We start from the raw sequence: 10,563 nt of genomic DNA, 5'->3' as shown, positions 1-10,563 counted from the left end.
AGCACCACCTGCTAAAGAGGCAGTCTTTTTTCCATCGCATACTCTTTCCTACTTTGTCGAAAATTAATTGGCCGTACATTTGTGGACCCAGTTCTGGGTTCTCTATGCTATTCCATTGGTCTATGTGTCTGTTTTTGTGCCAATACCATCCTGTCTTGATGATGACAGCTTTGTAGTAGAGGCTAAAGTCTGGGATTGTGATGCCTCCAGGAGCCAAATTTAATAGCCTTTGCAATTTCCCTTTAATGTCCAAAATTGAGCTTCTTTGAAAATTAATTAAGTTGTGGTTTATTGTAGAACTGCCCCCAGAGAGCAAACCCATTACCCCCATCCAAATTTGTATCACACCAACTTGTTCCACGTTTCTCTCAGGTCTTCAACTTCTCTCATGCAAAGCTGTCTTGAAAGGTGGTCACTTTTCTGAAAATCAATTCAAATTTCTACCAAGGTAGGGCATGTAGAATACTGGCTTCCTGATTCATCATATTTTTAGAAGTTATTTCAAGAGACTGAATCCAAGGTTTCAGGTTTTTAAAAACATTTCTGTGCCAGCGACTTCTTCAACAGTTTGATGAAACCAATAGATTAATTCATAAAATAAAATATATAGAATTATAAAGAAAATCAGATATTACTATTTTTGACATTCTATAGGCCAGTAGAGAATTTTATATGCCCTGAATTTAAATCTGTGAATTAACTATGTCTTAACTATTCATTATTAACCATTGTGGAGTACCATCTTTACATACCTAGACTGACTTGGAATTTCATACAGAATTAGTAACTGAGCAATTTAAAGTCTGTAAAACAGCTATGATCATATTTCCATCTAAATACGTAAGCGTAGCTATCCTGTTGTTAGCCTCTCCTGGCTGACTACTCTTGTACTGTACCTGGTTTGCCACATATTGATCCCCCATCAAGGTGATTTAGACACTTGAGCTTTTCCAAATTCCTCCCAAATCAAGATAATTTTAATTCACTGAGAATTTCTTGAGGATTTCTAGGTATAGTTGAAGTAGGATGCTCTACTACCTATATAAGTGGCTTTTTTTTAATCACCTGCAATTTTATATAATTAGCCCCTTCTGCATAACATCTAAAATATATCCATGAATAATGAATAGTCTGTCTTTTTGTTCTTCTCCTGCTGACCAGGTCCCACTGGTGAAAATATCCTTCTTGGTCCTCGTCCTCTCAGAGGACATGTGGCCCTCTGTGACCTGACTTAGTTTAGGACAGGGGGTTACTCCTAGACAGGTTACTCCATACAATTTTTTGAAATCCGGAAGGCACCACTTGAGCTAGAGATGACAGCTGATAGAAAAATGAACTTGATAGCTAGTAATAACAGTAATTAGTATTAGTAACTTATAATAAAAATTGTCATTATCACGGCTATCATTACCCATTTCATCTGCTGAGTAACTATAAATATTTTACTTATACAGCATGTCCTAATTCTGAATTATTGAAAGAGATTAGGTGTAGCTCGCATATAGGCATTTGTGCACATACATGCTATAGGATTTATTCAAGAAATACTTACGATGTGCCTTCTCTGTATCAAACACCATATAAACTATTACTAACCTGTTAAGATTGTCTTGTTGAGCTGGGAACCCTGGAAACCCCCTGAATTTAAAATGTTAAAATTATATTGATATGTTCCAACCCAACCAAGCTTCTGACACCTTCCGGCTCTAATTCTACTCAAGTGCAAAATTTTTAGCAATGAACAGTAGCTATTTTCAATTGGCCTTCAATATGTTGCAATGACACTTTCACAACTCAAACGCCAAAACCTTACCATTAGAAAATTGTAAAAGGTATGAAAAATGTCAGCCCAAAGGCAAAATCATTTAGTAATTTAAGAGTGAAAGAAATTTGCTAGAAAAAGTAATCTTTTACCTTGAGCTCTTGTTTTCTTTCTGAAAAATATGTGTAGTTAATTTTTGTGAAAGGCTCTTTCCATTTTATTTTACAAATAAAAGATGTGCTAATTAAGCCTAGAAGTCAAGGACTTTACTAAAAGAAATATGATGAGCTCTTTCCCAATTAGCAATTTACTTGGTGGACACCATGGCTTAAAAATGTGAGACACAGAAAATAGCCAATATGCATACCTTCCAAGGCTCTTTCACAGTATTTTTGAGAACAGAGATAAAGCCAAAGAACAGCACTTCCCCTCAAATATGTACCTGAACAAGAGTGACTTTTGTGGAGTGAAGAGGAGTTATTTCTAATTAAACCAGAGTCAGTATCTCCAGAAAGACAACTGAACCAAACAGCTATTTGTTGGTTGGAATTACTTTAAATTATTTTAGAAGACGTCAAAAATAAATTAGATTTTCCTTCTTGCATGTATTTTTCCAGATCCTTTCAAAAACAAAATGTTCATTTGGGGCCATAACAGCTAAAATAGAAATGTCTTTGGCATAAACTCGGCTTTCTAGCCTGCAGGCAAAATATAAAATTGTTGTTAAATTGGAGTGGACCAGAAAACGGATGATAAAACTTGTCCATGAAACTTCTGCTAATAACAAACATTTGTCCCATGACATGTACTGTAAGTAATAACACATGACAGGGGATGGATGTGTCATTGTCCCCAACAGCAGGTTTTGGTGCCTTTTAAGGCCGTAGACCAAGTTCACCTAGCCCTTCAGCTGTGGCTCCCTATGAAACTGTTAAGGTTAAAAAAAATGCCCTTTTTAATCTAGGAAATACTTGGGAAGACAATTCCCTGGTGTTTTGGTCTCAGCTGGTCTTCCTTCAAAGTTTTCGAAGCAGCTTGGGCTGTTGTTATTTAACACAACCAAGCACAAATTTCAGGTTCTGTTTAATGCTTCATCAGCATTTACTATTTCCTAAGAGTTATGCCATTTATTCATTTGCCAACATTTCTCTTTCACTAGATAGTCAGAGAAGATAAGAAGTAGTCCTGAAAGGGGCAGATAGTTGGGAGGTGAAGGGACCACATCAATGGCACAAGTAGTAAATCCTTCCTTTCGTCTGGCTTTGCTTTACCATATTTTATTGAATTGAAGACATCACAGATTGTAAGATTCACCATTTTATGTACCAATAAAAAAAAAGAATATACACTTTCAATCAATCTATGATCCAACAGCTTAATGATAGTTCTGCTTGAAGTCTGGGTGGGCCAAACAGCCTTCTTTGCCCATAAACTCCCTTTATGTATTACACATTACTTGGCATTTTCTTTTGCCTCCTACTACACTGTTTGGCCTGTACTAGGAATTCTTTTGCATGTCTCTCAGTAACAAAATGTCTTCAGGTCCCCCAAAGTTCTTGGTTGCTCTTCCCAAGAAAAGAAGGAATTGCAGTCATCTCTCCAACAAAGAACATTTGCTTTGTTAGGATCAAATTCATGGTCAGCCGCTGTCTTTGTGCATGCTCAGCCACTTTTTATGTCACAGCTGAATAATGGGCTTCTTGCTGGAAACTTCTCAAGTGGCAGTTACACTTGATACGTACCTTTCCCACATCGCACACTAACTCAACTGACATAGCAATAACATAAACAATTGTGACAAAGTTTGCAGGCACTGACCACTTCACCATGACTACTGCCTGGCTGACACCAATTATGTGACGTGTCTCAATTTCAGAGAGGTTAAAATATGTGACAAAGTGTGGTTCTTAGGACATTTAGCAAAACATTGTCTAATGTGTTCACACACTATAGGGTAGCAAATTCAAAGCCCCACAGAGCCAGTTAAATCATTCACAGTAGTCTAGTTTTATGTAAAAAGCATGTGCCTTCAATGTCAAGTATTTCCTGTCTCACTTTTAATAGAAATGTGGATACAAAGGAATATTGTACACCAAGAGGAGAAAAACCAAATTCCACAACCAGGAATGGTAGCAAACTGAGGAACGCATGCCCCATCTAAAGAGCTCAGATCAAATGTTAACCTGCCAATCATCCTGTAAGGACACTTTGAACATAGTATTTTTCAATCTTCTGATTTTTCAAGAGAAACTGGGGATCTGGGTTTTTATATGAAATTTCTTAAGTTCTGGCAACTAATTCACAAATTTCATGACACTATGTATGCTACACAAAGAAAATGTGTGTGCCACATTTGATCCATAATTCACCAATTTGTGGTACATGCAAGATACACTTAACTTAGGTCAGCCATGTTATTAACATGGCCATTTGTCCTATGGGTACTAATCAAAGGATCACCTATCCGGAGACATCTTTGCCCACGAAGCAGCAGGGCACCTTAGGTACCAGTAGAAATACAGAACTGGAAAGTCTTTTTACCTAATCCATTTTGAGTGTTGTTCTTAAAATTGTCTATGTGTAAATGAACCAACTCCCTAGAAGGATTTCAAGGCTTAGAACTAGGAACAAGTAGGTTTTCAGAAAGTAAAGCTTGATTGTTTTTGTGGGATTTTTTTGCTGTTTTGTTTTGTTTTGGTTTTGATTTTGTTTTTAGCTATAATATTTCTTTAAAAATGAGAATCACTGCCCTGGATTCCAGGCTTGCTTGGTGTTCCCTGAGCCACAGCACCTCGCGGAACCAGAGGACTCATGTCCCCAGCCTCCTGGCTCTCTTGGGGCTGTGTGAGGAGGAAGCCCAGATGAGGGGCCCCGAGGAGCCGAAGCAGAGGGCAGGGCTGACTACGTGGGAGTGCCATTCCCCTGTCCCTGCTTCCTAGGCCTAGAAAATATAACATCTCCCCCTCAGACAAAGGAGACGGGAGAATCAGAGCAGAGACTCTAACTATGGCCCTGCCCAATGCACTCAAAGCTAAGAGCCTGCGGAGACCCTGAATCTGAATATACCTGCTCTCATAATGGAGCTCAAGACATGGGATCCTCCAGGGAACTTGATTTTCTAGAACTCAGTTTTCTCCTCTGTCAAATGAATGTACAGACAGGTAAAAGAAATGTTTTTGATCTGGGTTCTGAGAAAATTTAGGGACTCAGCTACTGTACTTGAAGAAGAGGACCTGGTTTTATATAATTTGCATTTGGTCTTAAAGGTAAGGTTTCCATTTAATAGGAACATGTAACACCTAAAAAACAAAAATAAAAAACGTGGTGTTGGAAAAAAACTCTGGCTAGGTAATCTAAGTGATTGGTAAGGAGGCCTCTTCCAGGACAAATGCTTTGATTATAAAACTTCCCCAACTTGTACGTACCTTTCAATACTGTTCTCACAAAGTAAAATGCAGAGACACTTCCAGATTAAATAGTAACTCCAGCTTTTACCCAAAATATGAGTAACTATGAAAATTTCAGTAAGGCTAAGTATGCAAAGGTACACACGGCTTTGATCTTTCCCTTCAAATGAAGCTTTCTTTTTTCTAGGATTTTGCAAGCCATCACAGCAAAGAGTGTAAGTCTGGGGGAAGCAGCTCACACTTGGAAAAAGGAGACCTTGCATCTATTTGCTGTCGAACACACACACTCCCTGATCGAGTTTGTATATACAAGTGAAAAGAACTGAGGACATTTGTGATGTATAAAGGCTTCTTCTGGAAATTGAGGTTCAAAATAAATACCCCCTATGCAGACCAGGCATAAATGTTAACTACTTCTTAAACACACTCCATGATTTCCCACTGTTTTCTGCCTATCCCTGGAATTTGCCCCCAGACTGGTCATCCACATCTCTCTAAACCCACATCACACACAGGCTGAATGGCAGTTGCATTTCCAGTCTGCCTTCCTCGACTCCTCCCAAGCCTGGAGTGCCTATTATCATTTATAAGTACCGTCTACAAATGGCTAGCTTCGTGAACTCCATTTGGACACACCTAGGTAGAACATTCACCCATATACTCCTAAAGTTAAAACCACTACTGTTCTTTTCTCTCCCCCGTGGTTTCTTGCACCTATGTAAATAGGTAATCAATACTCTAGTTGAAGTATTAGATATACTAACTGAATAATTGTTGCATCTATGAGCAAGAACACTACTACCATGTGAGAAATGATGAGTTCAAACGCACTTGGAGGAAAAGGCAGCAACAGCCTATTTGTTCATACCGTGATGTGAGACTAGGTGGTATCATGAATACAATGACTAAAGAAGTGGGTGAAGACAGGAGATGTTGTATAATGCTCCAAGTTCAATGATATATTTAATGAAAAATATTAAAAAAGAGGAGAAAAGATTTCACAATGTTTAGGATTATTGGATTTATAGTAGTATTTTTTCAGGACATTAATAATAAGGTTTATATTACTTTCCTAATGAAAAAACAAAAATAAAAAAAACTTAATAAGAAACATGCTTTGAGTGTCTATGCCAAAGGAATATCAGAAGGACTTTGTTATTACATGAATTTGAGGTCCATATAATTTCCATTTTTAAGAGAAAACATTTTATAGGAAATGTTCTTTTGTGGTAGTTCACAGACTGAAAATTGATAGCCCCTTCTGTGGGTTTCATCATGGGCTTTTCTTTTAATAAATTCCATTCCACAGAGAACAGTGTTGTACCAACATGCCTGTGTCTTGCTACCAAAGAAAACTTCGTAAGCAAACTGAACCAATTTGTTTTCTGGTGTATATTTATCCTCATTAAGAGCTCAGAGAGTGAAAAAACACAGTAATTATTTTAGAGCTCTCTAAACGCTTTCATGTTTTAAACCATAGGCTGGTTTGGGTCCTGAAAGTTCAATGTAGTAAAAGCAACAAAGGCTGCTATTACCTGAGGGAAAGCCCCGGAACGTGCTGTCCCCTGGCCAGTGACTAACTTGACTGGGACGGCAAGACAGTGTTTCCGTCTTGTCCCCATGGGGTCCCCAGGGGTGGGGGCATGTCTGCTCTCACCTAACCTTTAAAACTGTGCCTGTGTGTGCCCGCGCGCGCATGCACACACGTCCGTTTGAGAGGGTATTCTCTTCCCAAAACGGCAAAAGAAAGTGGGATGTTTTATCTTTTTTCCTTTCCAGAAGGACCTGGGTAATTCAAAAGACTTGCCTAAAGGAACGTGTCTAAAATAACATATTCCACCTCTGTATTTCTACAGCTGGAAATAGACAAGTCACGCCAAACTCCTTTTCTTACTTCCATTCTGTAACTGCCTAAGTCACCAAAAAGTTCCCAATTGACCAATGTAAAAATTCTAATTATTCTCTCTCACAGCTCTTTTGATAGTCCCAAAATGTGTTTTTCTTCTTGATTAAAAGAATAGCCTTTCCTAAAACTTTCCCCTTTTTCCTGAGTAGGATGCAGATGTGAGAGTAAGAGTCACAGCAGCCACACTGCAAGTATGAGGTAATAGCCAAGAGAAATGCAGAAATTTTGGATATAACATTGTTCAGGGGCTGAAGTAAAACCAGAAACCACCTCCCTTTAGTTTTCTTCTACTTATTTAAATCAATGTGGTTGAATTTTTCTGTAGGTAATAGCATCCTTATCTCTTATAACCCATTTATCACAAACTCAGTTATCATGATCTATTCCTTCATTTGTGTTTCTCTTTGATTCTCTCTCTATTGTGTTCTTAGCCCCATCTGTGAAAATATGTTCATTTTGCAGACATATATGTTCTATATTCAGTGTTCACTGATGTATATGATCAGAATATATGTTTGAGATATACTTCAGAAAAAAAGAATGGAGGTGGAGAATAGGCTGATTTTATGTTTAACTATATTTGGAAAACAATGGATACTCTGTTCTTCTAGCGCTTTGTAATATACATAAAACTATTGCAACCTTTGAAAAAAAGGATGGATATAATAGAGACATTGGAATACCATGGAGATGCCTCCCAATCCTATTGGGCATTGAATTGATTTTTCAAACACTCCCTTCACCTGCTAACTGTCCATCTCTAAGAATTAGGGTTCCGAGGACCTGTATGTAGGCAAACACTGGACTACTTTTATCCATAATTATTTTAATAATTATTGTTTTATGTTTTCTTCTCTGCAAATGACCCATATGTTCTGACAAATTTGAGAGAAACTTCAGGAAATTTAAATCAATAGATATGTCAGCACATACCAAAGGCAGATGGTAATGAAATTCTTGATTACTTCTGACTAATTGCAATTTTCCCCAATTTTCTTTGCCTCAAAGATGCTGCTCTGAATACTGGCACCAGTGGTAACCTGCATGTGCATTTCTAGACAGAGAAACTTCTTTCAGACTCAGTGCTTGAGACATAATCTCTTGATTAGTCATTGCACTGATCTAAGGACAACTACTGTGATTCTGTGTGTGATAATGAACAATTCTTGCTCATCGGTGATTTATTTGGTTTGTCATGTGTTCTTAAGATCTTTCTTTACCTTTAATGCCAAACTTGCATTCCCTTTGGGGATAGCTTGTCTCTCATTAGAAGCACTTGATATACCTCCAAGGAACCGTAGGTTGTAATCACCACCCCCAGGATCCTTTCCCAAATTACTCTGTGCCATGAGCCCAGCTGTAGCTATGAGGGTGTGGGTTTTTTCCCCTTTGCTCTCTTCACATTGTCTCAACTTTGAGCCAGAATAATTTAAGTGCTAAAGTCTTGTCCGGTTTTGCAACCATGAACAGCCTTATGAAGTCTAGGCGTTTTGCCAGAAATCTAAACTTTGTTGAACTATGTTAAAAGGTTAAACATTTCACAGAGTTTGGGTTCCCCCACCCCCACTGCACTTCCAGACTCTGCCTTGTTCTGAAATGTCTGTTTTATCAAGAAATGGAATAACTAATAATGTGCCGGATAGAACATTTTCAACCATCACACTGTAACCATAGTAGTGCTGAAACCCCCAACCAAACAAACATTAATTACACTCCTATCCTTAATCAAAAAGGACTGAGGACACAGACCCAATTTAGTCTGTTTTAAGATGAATGCTAGAAAGCTTTCCATAAAATATAATTTTAAAAATGAAGCTGTTACTAATTGCTTGCAATAATTTCTACGTTAACAAAAAAGCTTTCCAGAAATGAATGTCAGTAAATAATAAATCGTAACCTCCCCTGCCTGTGGGGAGATATAAATACTGTCTCCCAGGCCCCTGGTTTTGAAAGTCTCCCCGTACTTATTTCCTGGAACACTGGATGCCTGCTGACTCCTGGGCAGGATGTTTCTGAGGTTTTCATGTCCACAGTCAACATGGATACTGAAGAGAAAGGAAGTAATTTCTAGAAACCATCCATGACTGCCCCAGCTCCCCACACCCCACCCGAGAGTAAGTGCTCTTGGCACTGCTGCTAAATGTTCCCCTTGTTCACTTACTCTCTCTGTCCCCACTGCCACCGCCCTTGCCCAGCTACCACCCTGTGGCCTGGACCCTCACAGTGGTCTCCAAATTGGCCTCCCTTCTTCTTCTTGCCTCCATTCTCCCCACAGCAGTGAGGCCATCAGGCCTCTAGAGACTTAGAATAAAAACCATATTTTTATCTGGCTCAATAGGACCTTTTTAAAACCTCTCGTCATCTTCAACTACCTCCTCCTTTTCCACCATATTCCTGACCTTCAGGGACCTTCTTTCTTTTCTGCAGACACACCAAATGTATACCTGTCTTACAGCCGGCGTGGGACATGCCCTCCCCCATCTCACTATGGCTGATTCCTCCTTGTCATTAGTTCTCAGGTTCATGTCTGCCTATGACAGCCTTCCCCAGACAGAAACCAGCAGTTATTCTCTATCAGACCCCCTTCCTAAACATGCCGCATGGCATGTTCCCAATCTGGTGTTTTCTCTATCTATTGATTAATTACCTGTCTTCTGATTCCCTCCACTTGTCATGAGCAGGAATTTACTAGTTTACTGCTTTATCTCCAGAACCTCTAATAGTAGTTATGACCTAGTAAGAAGAAAATCCATAGGTATTGAATGAATACATGAGCAGAACAAGAACAGAAAACTGAGTGCTCACCTCAGCTCCTGTGGCCCAGCCACGGGAACATGGAACAAGACTAGATACAGAAAGCAGATACATTCAGGTAAGAGTGTGTCAGGGGCTGGGCATCCTGATAGATGTTTCTAGGTATGCCATGAGCCTTTATGAACTTAACCGGGCAACTACAGTTATTGATATGAACAGAGACAGCTATGTTTGTCTTTACTTGTGGGGCAATGAACTTCTCCAGAGGGCTGTTGGTGTCCTTGACACATTCAGTGTAGTTTTCACAACCACTTTCCAAGGCAATCTCCTAAGAAGATATTTAAGTAGAGAATAAATAATTTTTACTTAATGCATTAAAGTCAATTACTGAGAGTTTTCTGCTAGATAGTCATGACTTTATATGGAATTTATGAATACTGTTTAGTAAAGTCACATCGTGTCCTCACTCCTCAACACACAGCCAACTTAGATGACTCATCTACATAGGTTGAAAACTATATCTGCAATCAAAGATCAGAGCCAAAATTGGTCTCTGGAAAAGTGCTTAACAAATCTTTGGCTTCTAAATCAGGTTTCATGTGGAGCCAGCATTAACAAGGGAAAGCATGACCAGAATGGAATGTGAGGTTTGAGCGCACTGGAGAAGATGTCTCCGAGGCTGTGACCTGCTTTTGGTCGGCAGCCCTGGGAGCTAGGCTTGTTTCCGTCTTATG

The sequence above is a fragment of the Suricata suricatta genome, chromosome 1 (assembly GCF_006229205.1).
Source record: "Suricata suricatta isolate VVHF042 chromosome 1, meerkat_22Aug2017_6uvM2_HiC, whole genome shotgun sequence".
Taxonomy (NCBI): domain Eukaryota; kingdom Metazoa; phylum Chordata; class Mammalia; order Carnivora; family Herpestidae; genus Suricata; species Suricata suricatta.
Note: the sequence above shows the minus strand (reverse complement) of the source record.